Genomic DNA, 19,671 nt, shown 5'->3' on the forward strand with positions numbered 1-19,671 from the left:
GAAGCTTGTGTACAAAGAGGATTTATTAGTTACCAGAGAGTGCTTAGGAGCTGAGAACTGTGATGTCTCTGGTGAAAGCTTTCATGTGACTAATGAAACTTAGTGTCTGATTATGAGAACCTTATGGGACTTAGGATCAACATAGGCATAAAGTAACATTTGTAATGTGACATTTGAAAAGGGATAGCATAAGCACTTGGGAAATCTAAGGCTGAGAATTAACTGTCATGTGTCCATTGAAAATTAAAAAGGGAAGTAGCTCTCACTGCAGTTAGAAACCCTGAGGAATTGATACTACTGAGGGTCTAAAAAAGCATATTCCTGCAGCTAATGTGTCATCAATAGCACATCATAACATGGAATCATGCATAGCCTAAGAATATACATATTCTTATGTATTATATAATATACATATTCTCATACACATAAGAATATATAAATTATATTATACAAGGAAAATATATTATTTATTAATATCATTATTGATATATTGTTAATATATTAGTTGCATATATTAATAATGTATATTATCCTTAAACAACTTGCATCCCTGAGGAGGGCCTAGGGAATGCAGGTGAGGGTCTAGATTATGGTGTCCAATGAGACCATTCTCCTGCAAGTATTAGTAAAAAGTATGAAATATTTCACAAATGTGTTTGTCATTCTTTCATAGGAACCATGGTATTTTTTTCTGTGTCATTCCACTTTGAGCATATGTTCTGTCAAAATGAGCACTCCTAAAATGATTTTAATGAGGATAGTCATAGAACTCTTCAAAGGAAAATAATAAACTATTCTGAGAGGCACGACTAAACTCAAGTTCTGGAATGTAACAAATTAATATTGTAAATTGTGAATTTCTGAACTACTTTATCATACCATTAAATTTAATTTTACAAAGGATAATCAGAAATAAAGTGAATGTTTACATTTAAAAAAATCTTATTTCAGTAAAAGATACATTATCAAGAACAATGAGATAAATGTGCTTCAAGTGAAGGGACCTATTTTGAGGGAATTGATGACAATATGTCATTTTCTGTAATATATTTTTTAAATTTAAACATTCATCATGTGTTATGACTGCACTTTGTTGATCAACCGTTCATGTAAATTTATGCCAAAAATATTATGGTGAATGCTCATCCACCTTATTCACCAGATCTGACACCACGCAATTTCTGGCTTTTTCCCAAAGTCAAAATGACCATGAAAAATAAATGTTTGGAAAGGATGTAGGCATTAAAGTAGCCAAGACACCACAACTGAGAATGAAATTTCTAAATCTTTATTCAGAAAATATTAAGAAAAATTGGATAAGTGTGTTCTAAGCAAGAGGGATTAATAGCAATGTACTTTTTTACTGTATTTTTTAAAAAAATTGTGCATTTTCCATAGTTTTTATCATAACTTTTATAATTCAGTATGTTAAAAAAGTAATTACATAATAATGATAAAAATTCAGACTCCTGAAAAATTTGGAAATGAACAGCAATGCTTCAAGGGTTCCATATTTATATATATACATATATATATATACATATATATATATACACGTATATATATGTAGAGACACACACATACACACATACAGGACTAAAGAGGCTGAAACTTCACATCTAAATGTTAATAGATTATTTTGTAGATGTGGCAGAAGTGAATGGAAAAATAGCTGAAAACTCAATTTGGAAAAATGTATATGGAAATTTAAAATGACACAAAAAAATTAAAACCTTTTTAATAATAAGAAGTAGGAGCAAGAGATTGCATTATTAATTACCATGACATAGATAAAGCTAACATAATGACATTTCCACCTCTAAGAATGGAGGAATAGTCTATTTCAGACAAATTCCTACTCTTTAAGATTAGGTGTTATGTATCTTTATCTATATTCAATTGGCCATACATTTATCTTCCATTAACCCATTTTTAATTAATTTATTTATGTATTTATTTATTTTATTCATTAAATTTATTGGCCCATTTTAAGGTATACAATATGATGACATTCATCATTGGATACTTGTACCAAAGATGATACATCTTTGTTCTTACTTTTTTCCCCATCCCCCTGCCCTCCCTTCTACCCCTCGACTGCTCCCTATTTACAAAGACTTTGTTTCTGTTTTTCCTTTTCTCATATTTATTCTTTTCCCTGCTTTCTTTTCCCCTGCCCCTCCCACTTCCCTTCTCTGTTTGGACCTTTCTTCCTATTTCACATTATCTGTTAAACATTTTGATTCTTACTTACACTTTCATCTATTTATTTATCTGCAACTTTATTTCACTTTTTCTTCGAGCTATTTATTCACTAATACTTGAGGAGTCTAAAATATCTGAGAAACTATGAATTTGAACTAAGTTTTTAAAATGTTTGTCATTTTAACTTTCCATTTTCTAAAATTTACAACATTTAAATGTGGCCAAATATGTTAAAACATATATATATAAATATACAATATATAAATTAAATATATATAATTAAAATATATAATTATATACACAAATACATATAATTAAAATATACAGTTAGAACAAATACATCTGCAGCAAGAGAAAAGATGAATTGATTAAAAAATGTAAAATAAATAGAAAGGGTGTGATCATAAATGGTAGAAACTTAACCAATGATGACGCAGTTACAGGATCATCAAATGAATATTTTTATGAGTTAGGAAATTAATAAACAGAAAAAACGGTAAATATCAGAACTTGAAAGCATAAAATTAAGGAATCAGCAGATAAGACTATATCATATTAGTCTCAAGAAGACAAAATGATTTAGCAGAAATAGAGGTCAATATTTAATATAGAAAACAGCAGAGCAGTAATACCAGTGAAAAATATTAAAATATGTGCAATCCAAGTTAGAGAAAGAGGAAGGATAAGAAAAGTTTTAAAATTGAGATAACATCAAGTCACTGATTGCAAAATATTCTGTGATTGCATATCTTGTTCCAGCTCCTTGTAGCTCCTTGACTTAACGAATCTCACTCCCACCAATCAGCAGGCCTCCTACTCAAGAGGAAACGACTTAGAGATTTCAAGGCTTCTTCTCTGCACCTTTTATTGCCTGGCATCCTGCTACCAATTTTATAGCCTCTTGAAGAGATCCAAAGCTCTATTCTTCTCCCTGCTCACTGAATGCAGCTCTCTTTCTGCTTCAGCACATCCTACTGTGTTAAAAATACATCTTGAAAAAAATATGCCAGAAAAAACACCCAAGTGAAGGTAAGACTAGTGCTCCCCCCTTGCTGGAGATTTTTAGTTTTGCTTTGATTATTGCCACCCAGTGTCTCCAACTATCATTTTACCTTTTATTGTTTGTTAGATTTTGCTTTTTTTTTGAGACAGGGTCTTGCTGTGTTGTTAAGGCTGGGCTTGAACACACTATGTAACCCAGGCTGGCCTCAAACTCACAGCCATCCTCCTCCCTCAGCCTCCCAAGTGCTGAGATTACAGGCATGCACCACCATGCCTGGCCGAACTATGATTTTAGAAATGGTATTTTGACTGTATATTTTAACAAGATAAATAAGTTACCAATTCCTCCAATGAATAGATTTGAAAGGGTAAGGCACATTTAAAAATAATACCATAGGTGTTATGCATGGCATGTAATGATTCAGGGAAAAGTGAAAGCAGAGAGCTGGTCTGAGCACAGCTAATTCACTATTTATGGTTTTAGTCACTAACAGTCAAGAGAAAAACAGAAAGATGAGTACAGTATAATAAAACATTTTGAAAGAGAAGGAGAGAAAGGAAGAGTGGGAGGGAGAGATGACATAACTTACTACAGTGTATTTAATATTCTGCAAAGGAGGTGAGCCACTCCCAGTGCCCAAGAGGAGGCTTCTGGGCTGACTTACCAGCACCATCACCACCCCCATGTTGAAATGAGAAGACAAGGAAACAAGTCTCAACCAGACTTTCAGATCACCTAAAGCAAGCCCAAAGGGAAATGAGATGGAATACTCTGATACTGAAACACCTGGGTTCCCTGAACTGGCAAAAAAAAAGAGGATCTGGAAAAAATAAAATCAGAAATGATTTCTCAGATAACAGCAGAGATTGTGGCCAAATTGTAAGACATGAATAATAAATCTAGAGAGGACATAGATAAAAAAATAGAGGAGCTGAGGAACATGATGGAATCACAACACGGGAAACAAATGGAATCCATAAAACAGATGCCAACAGATTTTCAGGAGATCAAAAACTCCACTGAAAGTCTACGCAGCAGAATGTGCCAATGTGAAGACAGAATTTCAGATATAGAAGACAAGATTGCAATTAGTGACCAGGAAAAGAAAAATTTCTTTAAAATAGTAAGGTACCATGAGAAATCCATCCAGCAGCTGCTAGAAGATGCAAAGAAGAATGACATAAGACTGATTGGAGTCAATGAAGAAACAGGAGAGACTGCAGATGACATAAAAAAACAAAAACAAAACAAAACTGTTCACAGAAGTGATGGCAGAAAACTTCCCAAGCAGGGAAAAAGAACTTGACATACAGATAAGTGAAGCATGTAGGACTCCAAATAGCCTTGATCAAAAACCATCTGCACATAGGCATATAATAGTTAAGATTCCAGAAAACCAAGAGAAGAACAAAATTCTATAAGCAGTTAGAGAAAAGAAACAAAACACATAAAAAGGAAAGCCTATCAGAATCACAGCAGACTTCTCAAGGCAAACCCTCAAGGCAAGAAGAGCTTGGAGTGATGTATTTCAAGCACTAAAGGAAAACAACCTCCAACCCAGATTGATGTACCCTGCAAATCTATCTTTCAAAATTGATGGAGAAATAAGATACTTTCATGACAAAGAGCACCTTAGGAACTTCGTGATACCAAATCAGCACTCCAAAAAATTTTAGACAACATCCCAGGAAAAGATAACAAGGATCACACCCCCAAGAAGCCCAGCAGAATGAATCCATTGGGCGTGACAAGAAATTAAAAGCAAAGGGGAAGAATCCAACAAAAAGAAAAAGTCATGACAATGATAAGTCAATACATATCAGTTATAACCATCAATGTTAACGGTCTCAATTCACCAATCAAAAGAAATAGACTGGAAGAATGGGTCAAGAAGCAAGACCCAACAATATGTTGCATCCAAGAAACACACTTAACTCAAAAAGAAACTTATAGACTGAAAGTAATAGGGCGGAAAAAAATACTCCATATGACAGGAACCTGAAAAAATGCAGGAGTAGCTATCCTCTTTGCAGATCAAGTGGATTTCAACCCAAAATCTGAAACACTTCTGGTCCTAAGAATTTCAGATAAGGACAGTTAACTTATATGTACAAATCTGTTGTGAACATTTGTTTTTATTCCTCTTATGTAAAAACTTAAGAACAGAACTGTTGGTTCTTAACAGTAATACAATAAATTTCTATATTGTTTTCCAAAATGGTTTTATTATTTTATATTCACATTAGCAGCATTAGAAAGTTCTAACTGGTTCAGACCTAAGCTGACATTTGTTCTTTTGAAACTTTTAACTTAATCTCCCTAATGAGTGTATAATATGATCTTGTTATTGTACCAATTAGTATTTTTCTGATTCTAGTGTTGCACACTTTTCCTTGTGCTGTACTGGCTATTTGTCATCTGTGTCTGTTTTTTAATTGGGTTGTCTATTAATGAGATACAAGAGTTCCTTATATATTCTGGTCATAGGTTATATGTATCATAAATATAGTTTAAGGACTACTTTTCATTTTCTCACTGATGTCATTTAAAGTTCTAAATTTTAATGGAATCTCATTTATTAATTTTTTTCTTTTGTACATCATGTTTTATATATCCTAGGAAATTCTTGCTTAGCCTAAATGCATGAACATTTTCCCTTATAATTTCTTCTTAAAGTTTTATAGTTTTAGTCTTTCATATTTAGGTTCATAGATCCTTTCAAGTTATTTTTATGCATGGAAATAAAGGGTTGAGGTTAATTTTTTACATACGGATACCAAGTGTCCTAGTACCATTTGCTGAAAACATTATCTTTTCCTCTGGTCTTGAGTTTATGTTCTATATAATATTAATGTTAAATAATCTTTCAAACCTCAGTGGACTATATATGCATGGTTCTATTTCTAGATTCTCTGTTTTACTCCGATGATCTGTATGTCTTTCCTTACAGCAACAGTGCTTTGATTGCTGTAGCTTTAGAGGGAGTCTTAAAATTAGGTAATAAATGTCTTCCAACACTGTTTTTGTCTTCTTTTTCTTTCTTTTTACTTTTCTAGGTCCTTGTATTCCTACATAACTTTTAAATTTCAGTATCCAATAGCAAGTATACATAGACTTGAATTTGTATACACACCTTGTGTTTTTTAATCCTGCTGAATTCAAATACAAGTTCTAGAGGCTCCTAGAGATTTCTTAGTATTTTCTCTGTAGATGATCATTTCATCTACATATAAAGATTTTACTTCTACCTTGACAATCGTATGCTAATTGTGTCTTTTTATTGCCTGACTATTTTAGATGGGCTTATGTTATAAAGTTTAATGGACAGATGAAGAATAGGCATATATATCTGCCCTTGTTCCAAACCTTATGGAGAAAACATTGTATGTTTTCCATTCATATAAGGCATTTTTGCTGAAAGTATGGAATACATGTCTTTAATCTGTTGAGAAGGTTCTGTTCTACTTCAAGTCTCCTGATAACTTTTACCATGAACAGCTGTAGAATTTAGTCCATTACCTTTTCTGCAACTACTTACAGGATCATATGGCTCTTTCCTTTTCTCTTTTAAAATGATGACTTCTGGGGGTGGATCTTCCAAAGCTGAATCAACACTGCCATCCCTATATAAAACCACTTTCTACATACTGCCAGATCTGACTTCTAATTGTTTGTTTTGTTAAATAAATTTTTACCTATGGTCATACTTTTTTCTTCTATTATCTTTATTCAGTTTTAGTATTATCACAATGTTGATTTCCTAAATTGAGGGGAGACATGTTCCTTCTTTTTTCTTCTTTAAATGTTTGATACCATTCATCAGTTAAAATGTATATGAGCCTGTTGTTGTCATATAGGTAGGTTTTCAAGCTAGGAATATACTTTCTTTAATAGGTGCTACTCAAATTTTATATTTCTTCCTGAGTTAGTTTCATTAATTTGTCTTCCAAGGCACTTCCTAGAAGTTGTCAAATTTGTTCAAAAAAGATTTTTGTATTATGCTTCCTATATCCTTTCCAATTCTGTAAAATCTGTGGTAATGTCCTCTAAATTTTGATATCATAATTTTAAAAATGTATAATTGATATTGTGTAATAGGAAGAAAAGGTCTAAAGGACTAGGGAAAGTGGGAGGGGTAGGGCAAAGGAAAGAAGGGAAAAGAAAAAATATGAGGAAAGAAAAAAATGGAAACAAGGTCTTTGCAAATAGGGAAGGGTGGAGGGGGTGAAAGGTGGGCAGGGGAATGGGAAAAAAATAAGAACCAAGATACATCGTGTAAAGGTACAAGATCCCAATGATTAATGTAACCATTTTTTAGCTAAAAAGTGCCAATAAACTTAATGGAAAAAAATAAAATTCTGTATTATTTTTATTTGTCCCCTTCCTCCTTCCCTTTTCTCTCCCTCCCTAGCTCCCACTTTTCTTTCTTTCATACCTTTTTTATCTGTCCATCTTTTCCTGAGTTGGGTGGTTGGACTCAGAGCCTTGGGCATGCTGAACAAATTCTCTAAACAGAGCTATGTCTCCAGCCCTAGTTATTTTTGTTAATCTCTTACTCTGTGGGACAGATGAGGTAGGTTGCCAACCTCATGGGCTTGGATTACACCCAAGGGACTAGAGAAGAACAGTTGGACATGTGTCCGGATGCGTCATGAGGTCTTTCATGACAATCCAGGCACAACCATGTGACCTTATTTACAGTTTGACAGCCATTCTTCTCTGGGATTTTTCCGCTGCTCTGCTTTCTAGTCACCTTGAACCAGGAAGCTTTACTCTGTCACACTCTTCTGTCACAATGTTTCTGCCTTGGAGTCAATCTACAGGGAAGAGCTTATTATGGTTTGGTTGTACTCGGTGTATTTGTATCGTACTAGACGTAGCGATGAACTTCTGTTTATTTGGGGATAAAGACTGGTTTAAGGTGATACAGGGTTATGAAGTTGATGGGGGGAGGTTCATTAAGGTGGATTGTCAACCCCTTTGGGATGGATATCCACCAAGAGGAATAGCTAAGCATACTTCCAGGTGTGTCTATGTGGTCATGGAGGCCTGACAGTGGGTAATTGATATGTTCTATGACTCATTTCCTTCCTGTTGCTGTTATTATGCTCTTCTTTCTGGTTAACATGAACTAAGCATTTTTGCTTTACCACAACCTTCTGCAGTGATGTATTTATTTTGGGGCGAGCTACCATTGTCTGAATACTGTATAACTGTGGGCCAAGTTAAATCTTTCCTTATTTAATTGATGGGTGTGCAGTATTGTGCTCCAATTATAGTAAAACTGACTAATATACTCCGCTGAATTTATAAATTAGTTGTCCTGGGTAAATGTATGTAGAAAAAAAGCATAGTATATATAGATTTCAGAATTCTCCATGGTATCAATAATTCACTTAGACATCTTTAACATGTTCCACAGGAATAAAAGGTGGCCACTGAATTTCTCATGCTTTAGCTTGAAATGATCATATAAAAATATTACTATTAGGCAACATTATTTTTCTCTATTTATGAAGCTATTTTTCATAGATTATTTATCATGACTAAGTCACTAAATTCCTCCTTTGTATTAAAATACTCTTTTATGACCATTCTCATATACTCTGCAAATGCTGGGCCTTATTTATACAGAATACAATTTTAATTCTCAAATTTTCCTCTTTTTCCTCTGGCTGACTTTCATAGAGACACTCCTCACGCATATTGCTCTAAGATAGGATACTTTTTTATTCCACTGCACTTGCTATTAGTAGACCAAAATATAGGGGAAAATAAAGTATGTTCTTCACTCCTGTGGCTAAGTGATTTCTCATGCTTCCTCTGTAAAAATCCCTGTGTTTGTGTCTCTCATCTTTAAAAGCTAACATCCACTAATTCACTTCTTGGTCTAATCTGTTGGGGAACATCTTACAACACATTTGCAAAGACATTTATTTCCTGCTCATCTTCCTTGTCTCCAAATCTTCTCTTCTGATTACTGACAATGTGATTCTTTCCATAAACTAGCCTCTCAGTTCCTCAAGGTCTTCTCCTTAACTATCTATCCTTACATTAAATGTGCACACCTGAAATCTCTCCCTTACATGAAGACACTTCACCTCCATTAGTCTCAATTTTATGTTTTACCTTCTATTCATAAATGAATATATTTTTAGTTTAATCTCTCTCTAACCTTGATTCTCATATTCCTTTAGGATCAGTGCTTCCTGCACCCTGCTATGCTCATATTACTTCTGGGTAAATTCATGGTGCACATTCCCTTGTTTAAAGTTTGCAGTACTTTATAACTTCCAGAACTGGTATAATCTCCAAGGTACTTTGATTTCTTTACTGCTTTATTATACTCACGCTGCATTACTGCAAGTGCAGATGATTCATTCCCCACTATAGTGCTCCTCTCTCTAATGTCTTCTCCTGTGTCATTAAACACATGAAGAACTTGCTGCCTGGTCTCAACCTACATTTACATCACTGCTTTTAATTGAGATCACCCTGGTCCTAGCAATCATATTCTCCCTTTATCTATTCACTTCCTCATTCTCTTCTGTGATTCTTTTTCAAACATTCTCTCCCCCGGTTTAAAGTTCCAAATAACTTCTGTTCTCATTTTTGGCTAAGACATTGAGTGTTTTTATTGTGGTAAAAAAAAAAATCACACATTAACTCTCTTAAATATTTTTAAGTGTAAAGTTCATTAGTGTTGGTGTTGATTGTATTTAAACTTTTGTGAGACAGATATCCAGAAGTTTTGACTGACTTTTATAAATTTCTGTGCTAACCTGGTGTAACTAGCACATTTTTTCATATCTCTGCATTTTCACTATACACTGAATTTGGGCAGTACACACGAGCTACTCAGAAATAGTTAACACTCTCAGTGGTATTTTACTTTGATCCCTACTTTCATATTAAAGATCATTTAATCCATAATTATCTTTTTTTGATCTCTCCACTTGATCATTACCATCAATACATAGACATGTTTTTCTCTGATTTTATCTCAGATTTTCTTGCCCGTATTTTCTATCTTCAGCCACTACTCTGTTTCTCTTCTTTTCTTTACTACAAACCTCCTAGAAGACTTGTGTACAATATTCCTCCAAATTTGTTACTTCCTATTCTCTATTACGGATTATAAGCAATTTTTACTGCCACTGTTATGTAGAAGCTACTTTTGTAATATCAGCAATGTTGCTGAATTAAAATTCTTTTTTTTAGTCCTCACTTGCATTAACTTCTTTGTAGCATTTTCTACACTCCACTAATCTCTAGATATATGTCTCTTTATTGGTTTCCAGAATAATATACTTTCTAATATTCTTTCTTTTTCACTGACTTCTTCTGGGAGGTAATATTACTTGTTGTTTCTAATCTCCCAGCCCACTTAATAATCAATGTGGTACAGTTCAGTCTTTTTTATTTTGGTACCGGGGATCAAACTCAAGACCTTGCACTTGTAAGGCAAGTGGAGCTCCACTAAACTAAATCCCCAGCCCGAGTTCAGTCTCATTTTAGCCCTTGAACTCCAGATATATTTATCTACTGATTTTACATGTATTTTTGAATTCTAATCCATATCTCAAAAATTATATGAAGACAACATGATGATCTAATACCCTACCTTCATATCTGCTCCTTCTACATTCTTTACAATTTCAGTTTACAACAACTCTATTCTTTTCCCTTAAAACAAAACTTTGAACTTTTCTTGGTACTCCTTTGGGCTCATGATTTTAATCTATAATCCCATATTTTATTTTCAGAACATACCATATCCTAAACTATCTCACCAATTACACGCTCATCTTTTTTTTTCCTAGTAGCACTAGCCAGTAGAAGTTTCTTCGGTCATGGAAAAGTCCTATATATGTTTTGTGTATAACACCGTTTTAACACTATATGGGTATTTAACATTTGAAATATGCTAATGTCATTATAATGTTTGATTTTAAATTAAATAACTTTAAATGCCTGCATATACCTAATTCTACAAGGCAGATGTACACTTCTACACTGGCAGGCTCTCTATCTTAAAACACAAGCTTACCCATATATTTTATATTAAAATTAAAAATTTAATTTAAAAATTAAATTAAAATTTAATTAAATTCATTCTTTTCAATTATTCTATTAATAATTGTATCCAATAACGAATCTATCCTATTTTTCATTAAGTTTATTGGTACATTTTAGTTACGCAATACAGTTACATTCATCATTGGGAACTTGTACCTTTACATGATGTATCTTGGTTCTTATTTTTTCCCCATTCCCCTGGCCTCTCTTCAACCCCTCCATCCTTCCCTATTTACAGATACTTTGTATTTTCCTTTTTTCATTTCTCATAATTTTTTCTTTCCCTTCTTTCCTTTCCCTTCCCCTTCCCACTTCCCCCTCCCTTTAGACCTATCCTTCTCAATGAGTTTTAGAGTTTTTCCATTGCCCAGTGACAGTCCTCACACTTGTTTACTGTCACACCCAGCACAGCCCCAGGTACCCACTCATCTGCTGTCTGTGTTCATACATTAGCCTTTTGAGTATGTTTCATATAAAATGAAATTATACCATGCAGATTATGTGCTTAACTTCTTTGTTTTGCATATTGACAATTTTCCACTAGTGTCCTATATTATTAATTAATCTTTTTGTTTTAAATAATCCATTATGTCACATTTTGTCTTTCCATTCACCAATTGATGGTTATTTTGTTGTTTCCACATATTGGATACTATGAACAAGGCTTCTGTGAACATCCATATATAAGACTTTATGCAAGGATGTTTTGTTCCGCTTAGGTGAATACCTAGAGTTAGAATTCTGGGTTGTATGTAGTTTTATGCTTAATTCTTCAAGAAACTGAAAGTTTACCATGATTGCTGTACCAGTTTACGTTCCCACCAGCAGTGCATACGGGTTCCTATTTTTCTATATCCTCAACAACATCTATTTTGTCTGTCTTACCTACTGTGGCCATTCTAGTGTTTGCAACACCATATCATATTATAGCTTTCATTTGCATTTCAGAATTGATTAATGATATTAAATAGCTTTCTGTGCCCTTATTATTGACCTATGTATCATTACTGGTGAAATGTCTGTTCATCTCCTTTGCAGATTTTTTATCATACTGTCTACTTTGTTATTGAGATGTAAAAGATATTTTATTAGATATGTGTTTAACAAAATTTTATTTATTTAATTAGTTTAATTCTGTCACCCTACGAGAATGTAAAGTCTACAAGAAAATACTTTTTATCTATTTTCACTTTTCTGTATTCCAGTCTAATCTCTAATTATAATTATTTGTAATTTGAATAAAAATATACTTCAAAATTTATGTCAAATTAATCCTCAGATATTCATTTTTCAGTTTTTTATTATGAAATACAAACATATAAATTTAATCCGTAGGATATTTTGGAAGAAATTGAGAATGTAAGGCAATACACAGGAGATGTTTTTATCTGCAAAATCATATAAACAGTCCACTTAATTTTGTTATGTTTTTACTTTTTAAGCTTTTTCTTTTTTTAGTTTAACTTTATTGGTATATTTTAGGTATACATTATGATCATCCATCACTGGGAATTTGTACCTGTACATGATATATCTTAGTTCTTGTTTTTTTCCCATTCCTCTTTCCTTGCTTCCACCCCTCTACTCCTCCCTATTTACAAAAGCTATCTAACTAGAAAAAAATTGATCAGTATTCCATAATATTCACACCTATGACCTTTTGCCAGCTTTAGAAAAATTAGTATTGTAGTCTTGTTCTTATCTTGAAGTTACTTTTACTACTAAATCAATCTTGAGTTTGTTTTTAGCTTCGTGCCTACTTAGGTTTAGAACCAATCTGTTATGAGCTGTCTGAGGTTCTTTTCTGGATCTGAAGGTAATCTTATCCATAATGCTTTTATACAGTAGCTATTTAATCTTCTTCATAGACTGGACAGAATAACTTCATACTTTACATTTCCTATAAAATATTTCTTGCTTAAGAATTTTAATTAAGGAAAGAATTGGCTATCATTCAAGCATACCAGAAACATACTTACAATATTTTAGCATGTATAGAAATTAAATAACTTGTCAGTTGCTAATTTTTATGTAATGGGTATAAAAAGATATATATTGTAAAAGATTTTTAAACAAAATATGAGACCAATGATTTCTTTTTCTTATATGTACAGTTTTAAGAGTACATAGGATTTTCTTCCTGTAATGGATTTTTTTTCTATTTGCTTCATAAATGTACACAACTACTTAGACCTTTTGTGTGTTTATCTTTGCACAAAAAAGTGTAGATTAAAAATAATATTTATTTCACATATTTCATATGTTTTTGGGAAAATAGACTAAATTATAGATGCTTGCTATGTTTTACATTTTAAGTGTGAAATGTATATTATACATTTATGTGTAAATTAAAGCATAAATTTTTGCAAAATAAATAGAAAAAATGTAGGTTATGAGATGTATTCAGTTATATCAAGTAATAATAAATGAGTAATATATTCAATGTATCACAAATTGTTATTAAAATTGTATAAATATATTAGACACTTTGCTTACATTACATTGTAAATAAAATAGACATATATAAACTTTTAGCTACAGATGAGGAGTCTGTTTTTAAAATTCAGTTAAAACACTTCTAGTTTTTATTTTTTGTTTAAATTTGTTTTCAGGAAAAAGGTATCATGAGATGTTTCATGATCCCTGTATACCATTTTCACAGGACACATTAGAAGGTTAAAGAAATTTTCAGAATTTCAGAATATTTACTAACTGGTTTTGTGAATGATCAACTAATATATACCTGTTTTTCAATTCACAGCTGTGAGTAGACATCACTGTGAGCAAAGGTGGATCAAATTTCATGGTATTCACTCAGTTTTCCAAAGGTAGCATTTTCTATTTACGTTCAGAGAGAGAGAATGGTGTGTAATGGGAGACAGAGAAAGTAGTTTCTCAAATTACATGACGATAACCAAAATGGGTAAGGGAAGAAATATTTTCTGTCAAATTAGCATAATCAATGAATTTTCTTTTTTAAAAGTTTCCATAAAATTTAGTTTGGTCTAGAATAGATTTTTGTTTAACATATTCTTTAGTGTTATCATACACTCCAGGTCATTTAAATTAGCAATAATGGCAGTTTTATCTTTCCTAGAGTGACCATTTTTACATTTATGGAGTCCCAAAGATAAGATAAAATTGAGTTAAGTTTAAAAGTTTAAATATATAGAAATATATTTTAACTTATAATATGTTATCTAGGTTTTATCAAATTTAAAATGTAATATTTCCAGAATTCTATAGGTAGATATGATTAACTATTTAGGATTGGATATTAGGAAAATATTTGAGCCTGTTCAATAACTTGTATACATAATTGCTCTCACTTAATTTCTTTCTTTCACTCATGTCCTACATGCTCAAAAGCATGTTTCATAGTGTAACTAAAATACTCCCCATATCATAAAGGTGAGATAATTTATATAAAGTAATGAAAAAATCTCCTACTTTCATAATACATCAGCTTGGTAGCACACATTTCAGTGCAGATGTGCAAATTTTAAACTTGAATTTGATTTTCTACTAGTTAATTTAAATCATTTTTCTATACTATAACACATTTACAATGGTAATCATCGAATTCCGTAAATGTATACCTCATTTTTGTACATTTTTAATAACATATTTTAAATAATATTTCTCATACTTACTAAAATGGTAAAATGCTTTATTGCTATATTTACTCAAATATTGCAATGCAGTCCAATTAATCTTTAAAACTTAAAACTGAATATTAATTCATACATGTTATCATATCTTCTATTATCCATTAAAATATAAACAAGCTAATACAATCCATTATATGTGATAAATTATAGTTTATATTTAAATTGAATATTGTTCTATAAGTATGTATTTTTAAAAGCATAAAATGTGGTTATGTTTCTGAAATTTTTTCAGCTTCCTTGGAGAAAATATTTTGTTGAAACTATCTTATGTGATTTTTCCTCAACATTACATTCCTTAATTAAAACTGTTGACCAAAGTTCCTAAACAATAAACACAAACACACACACACAGAGTCATAGTCAGTGTTGTACAAACTATTTACATAATGGTTTACTACTTTTCATATAAATATATAACCACACATATGCATGAAATGCTTCCAAAAATATCTTTATTGTGCATTTTAAATTAATCATTATGTAATAACAACTGTGCAAATTAATTCTTATATTTAGATTATTAATGATTTATTCCATCCATTGTCTTTCTCAGACACATGGTAAAAATTTTGTGATAATTAAATAAATAAATGTTATTTTGCTAATGAAATAATGAAACACTTATAACTGAATTTTAATCACAAATAATTTCAAAAATATACAGTACTATCAAACTAGTTCTGTGCAATTGTAAGATAATTTTCAAAGTAAAAAAAAAAAAAAATCTATTATTTATAGAAAGAAAACCAGGTCTCACAAAGCTGACTCAGAATGAAAATGATCTAAAATCATCTTTAGGGGGCAGCACCTAACTAGGGAAAGGAGTATTTCAGTTCTAAGCAGAAGTTTGACTACATATTACAATGGTTATATCTTCTAATCAAAAGTTGATGGCTTTTAAGATATCACTCCACAATTCTATTATCAAAGTAACTAAATAATAGCATCTTATAATAACCTCAACTTACAATCCAGTTGAGCTTTACGCTTCATTTTATATCACCAACTGTTAAAGTTGTATGCATTTTGTCAATTAATATTTAAGCATCATGGAACATATTTTCCTTACTGTAATGTGGTGATGTAGAAGTCTAGGCTTTAATAACTATGTTTTTAAAAAGGGGAGAAAATAATAAATTGATCATATTTAAATTTAATCACATAACACAAATTAAATAGAAGCAACAAGCGGAGAAGTAAAATAAAGCTATAATATGTTTTGGAAATTTTTGAAAATTACATGAGAATAGGACATTGAAACATGGATTAAAGGTTATTTTATTCTCCATTACTTGCCTTTAAAATAGAAAAGTTGAGTTAAAATCTCTGTGAAATCTTTTGAATAATTAATGCATACATTCTCAAGTGAAACAATTATTCTATCACTCCATTAATTTATATGGAAAAATGCTACACTGCACACAATCACTATTTTTGGAAGTCTTTGTTATTACAATTCTATCTAATGTTTATATAGCCAATAACAATTGTTTTAGAAGTAAGCTTTCCAAGCTCATAAGAACCAATTAGTGTATTTCAGAACTTGTATAAACTTGACTTTAATAACATTAATACTTAAATTAGAGATTGAAAATTAGAGACTGAGTGTATCATTGATTGTTTCTTTAAAATGAATTACTTATCCATATAATTAATAAGCATCAGTAGATTATCAACACCAACAAGTATAGCAAGTTCTTAAGAAACCTAGGCATTCTACAACTATATATTCAGCATCTACTTGTATGAAGCATTTCTAGAGAGGAAGAATACACTGTTGCCCCAAACTACACATTTTGGATTTTTGTACTCTTGGAGCTTATATCAAATTCTCCCTCATATAATTTTTACCTTTAGGAAAATACTGTGTCAATAGGAGTAGTGACAAATGGGTACTAAGGAACAATACATAAGTTTAGAATTATTTTAGTATCATCAAAATCAAACATCAGTGTTTCCTTAGAACAGTGAAATTAGTTATACTCATATAACCTCTAAAATTCAATGATATAATTTGAGGTAGTGGGAAAAATGTTATTTTGGAAAAGTTTATATTTAGGTAATATTATACATAAAACCACCTAGACCAAAACAGTATTTAAAATCCTGAGTGAATTTTTAAAAGTTATAAATGTGTCTCCATGGTTCTAAATAGAAATCCAATTATACATCTGTTTGGTTGTTAGAAATTAATAATATACTGAATACGTACAGTTAGCACAATTGTTTTAAATAAATATATATTTAACTCTTTCCATCCAGTTCTTTAATTTTTAATTTTTGAATATATTGTCTTCAGCCTCTTATCTATTAGTACTACTTAGAACACTTTCCAAAATATTGAGATTTAAAAACATACTGTAGGGAGAAGAGTACTTTAGATGTAGCACTTTGCATTCACCCAAACGCAGACTTGCACAAAAATGAAAATGTGAGAAAAGAAAGTTTTATTAAAACATTTATCTTTTTGAAAAAGCCAAAACCTTGCCTTTGGCAGGTTCTCAAATTTATTAATAGGACATAAAATGCAGATAAGCCTTTAAGTTGTCAAAGTATCAATTTTAATCCTTGGCATGGAAGATTCAATGTGAAACTTGAATTTAAATTGCATTATCTACAATCAAAATGTTAACAATATGCAGAGGTATCCTTCAGTTATATCTTACATTTATGTCAGATAAGTATCTCTCCAAATTATAATGCAGTTATTTTTGGCATGGGAATGAAATTTAAGTCAGAACAGAAATAGATGCTATTTTGGGGCCTTATATTTTTCTGCAAAACTAATTTATTTCTTATCAAGTTATTATTAAATTATATCAATTATCTTGAAAGCTTATCTTGTCATTAAGTTTTGAGTTGCAACATTTATACTTTTCTGATTATATTCCCTAAATAGGTAAAGGTCATTTCAAAATATTAAATGGACTTTTCAAACTATTAAAAGTAAAATATAAAATTTGTATATTGCCTGTATGACTGTATATTCATTTATGTTTAATTTTTCCTATTGATTCATCAATGTCACACAAGTTCTTTATTTTCCACATTCTTTGTGCTATGTCCTTTTATTTTTTTCAAAAACTATTTTCCATGCAAGGCAAAAACATGTGTCATAGCGGTATTATTTAAAATACGAAAGTTAAATTTTTTCATTTCATTCTTATATATATTTATTTTTCCTGCCAAACATTTCACAACTCTGAGCGCTCAAAAAACTAGGAGAGTCTGTTTTCACTTTTCTTTAGCTGGGAAAAAATAACTGACAGGCACTGCTCAAAAGACAAATAGTTTAGTATAGCTTGCAGTTTCAGAGGTCTCAGTCCATGGTCATCCTGCTTCAAGGCAGAAATGTCATTGTGGAAAGGCACTGTGGAGGAAAGCCGCTCAACTCATGGCAGACAGAAAACAGACAGAGCAAGTAAGAGACAGAGACAAACAAAAAGACTAGGGCCAAGAATGTATCCTTACTGGTTACATCCTCAGCAATCTGTTTCCTCCAATCAGCTCTTATGTAGTAACTGCATATTCAACTATGCACCAATCAATGGTTGATCCACTGATGAAATTAACATATCCATGATGATGAAATCACCTTTCCAAAACCTCACCTCTGTACACAGGAGTTTTTGGAGTGACACTTTTGATACAAACCATAAAAGAGTATATCATAATTCTTGAAAAGGAAAAGTGGAGGATAAGATTTAGGTTGGGAATGGGGAGATACAAGAAGTCATTTTTTTGAGTGGTATGAGTAAAAAGCATAAAATTTTGAAAGTTAAGGAAAATTACTTGTTAGACACATACATCATTTGCTTTAAATAACCTAAAAAGCTCATTTAAAAATTTTAAACTAAAACAAACAACTCTGACAAGTTAGCTGCATTGTTAGTCTTTGGCATCATGATTGTATAATAGACAGCTAAATTAGATTGAAATTAATAGACACTTAGAAAAGGATCAGCCCCTTGAGAGGGTGAGTTACACCAAGATTGTGGCAGAATATAAATCTGAAGAAAGCCAGGCCTCAAGATGGAGACACAATAGCCAGATTTGTGAGCCTCCCTAGAGATAAACAGCAACTTGAGATTATATTGTAATTAGCTCAGTGAGCCCAGATAGACACCAGATGCATATCTGGGCCCATAGTCTTATTTTTTCTAGGAATATCTTTGTTCTTTCCATATGTTCTTGCTATGCAATTCATTCCCCTGATTAGAAATAGCTCAGTGACTATTCCTATAATACTATCAGTTAATTGTAGTTTGGCCCTCATTGTATTCACATTGTGATTTTGCTATAGAAAATACCACTGACAAAGAGACTCTTCAGAACTCTTCCTGTGAATCCAGGAGCTATTCTCCTTTTCCTTATTTTTAATAAACCTCTCTTAACTTCTTCATTTTGTTTCCAGCTTCCTTCATCAGTGCTGTGAGACTGTGAACTTGGCACATGTTACTTCTAACAGGTTGGGAATTGTTTTCCCCAGAACAGTTGAACTGGTGATAGAGTTTGCAGTGTACACTATATACAATTTGCATGCTTTTCTATGTATTCTAGTATTTCAGATAACTTTTAAGCTACAAGTGTACAAATAAGAAGCAACGAAATTTCTGTAGATTCTTTCATTGTTAAATTTGTTTTTTCTTTTTTAGTTATCATCCACTCTTCTCAATCTAATTTTTATCTTAGTGATTGGAAAAATTTCACCTA

The 19,671-nt window shown here is 31.6% G+C and overlaps 1 non-coding gene across 1 annotated transcript; it reads right to left on the bottom strand.

Annotated features, from left to right (window-relative positions):
* Window positions 1-628: 628 nt before the first annotated feature.
* Window positions 629-735, bottom strand: LOC147823528 (U6 spliceosomal RNA). Its single transcript, XR_015443748.1, has one exon. It is a non-coding gene; the product is annotated as a U6 spliceosomal RNA (small nuclear RNA).
* Window positions 736-19,671: the final 18,936 nt, after the last annotated feature.

The sequence above is a fragment of the Heterocephalus glaber genome, unplaced genomic scaffold, assembly GCF_053883595.1.
Source record: "Heterocephalus glaber isolate CG9 unplaced genomic scaffold, H.glaber_assembly_v1.0 deba00001577, whole genome shotgun sequence".
In the NCBI taxonomy this organism is placed as follows: Eukaryota; Metazoa; Chordata; class Mammalia; order Rodentia; family Bathyergidae; genus Heterocephalus; species Heterocephalus glaber.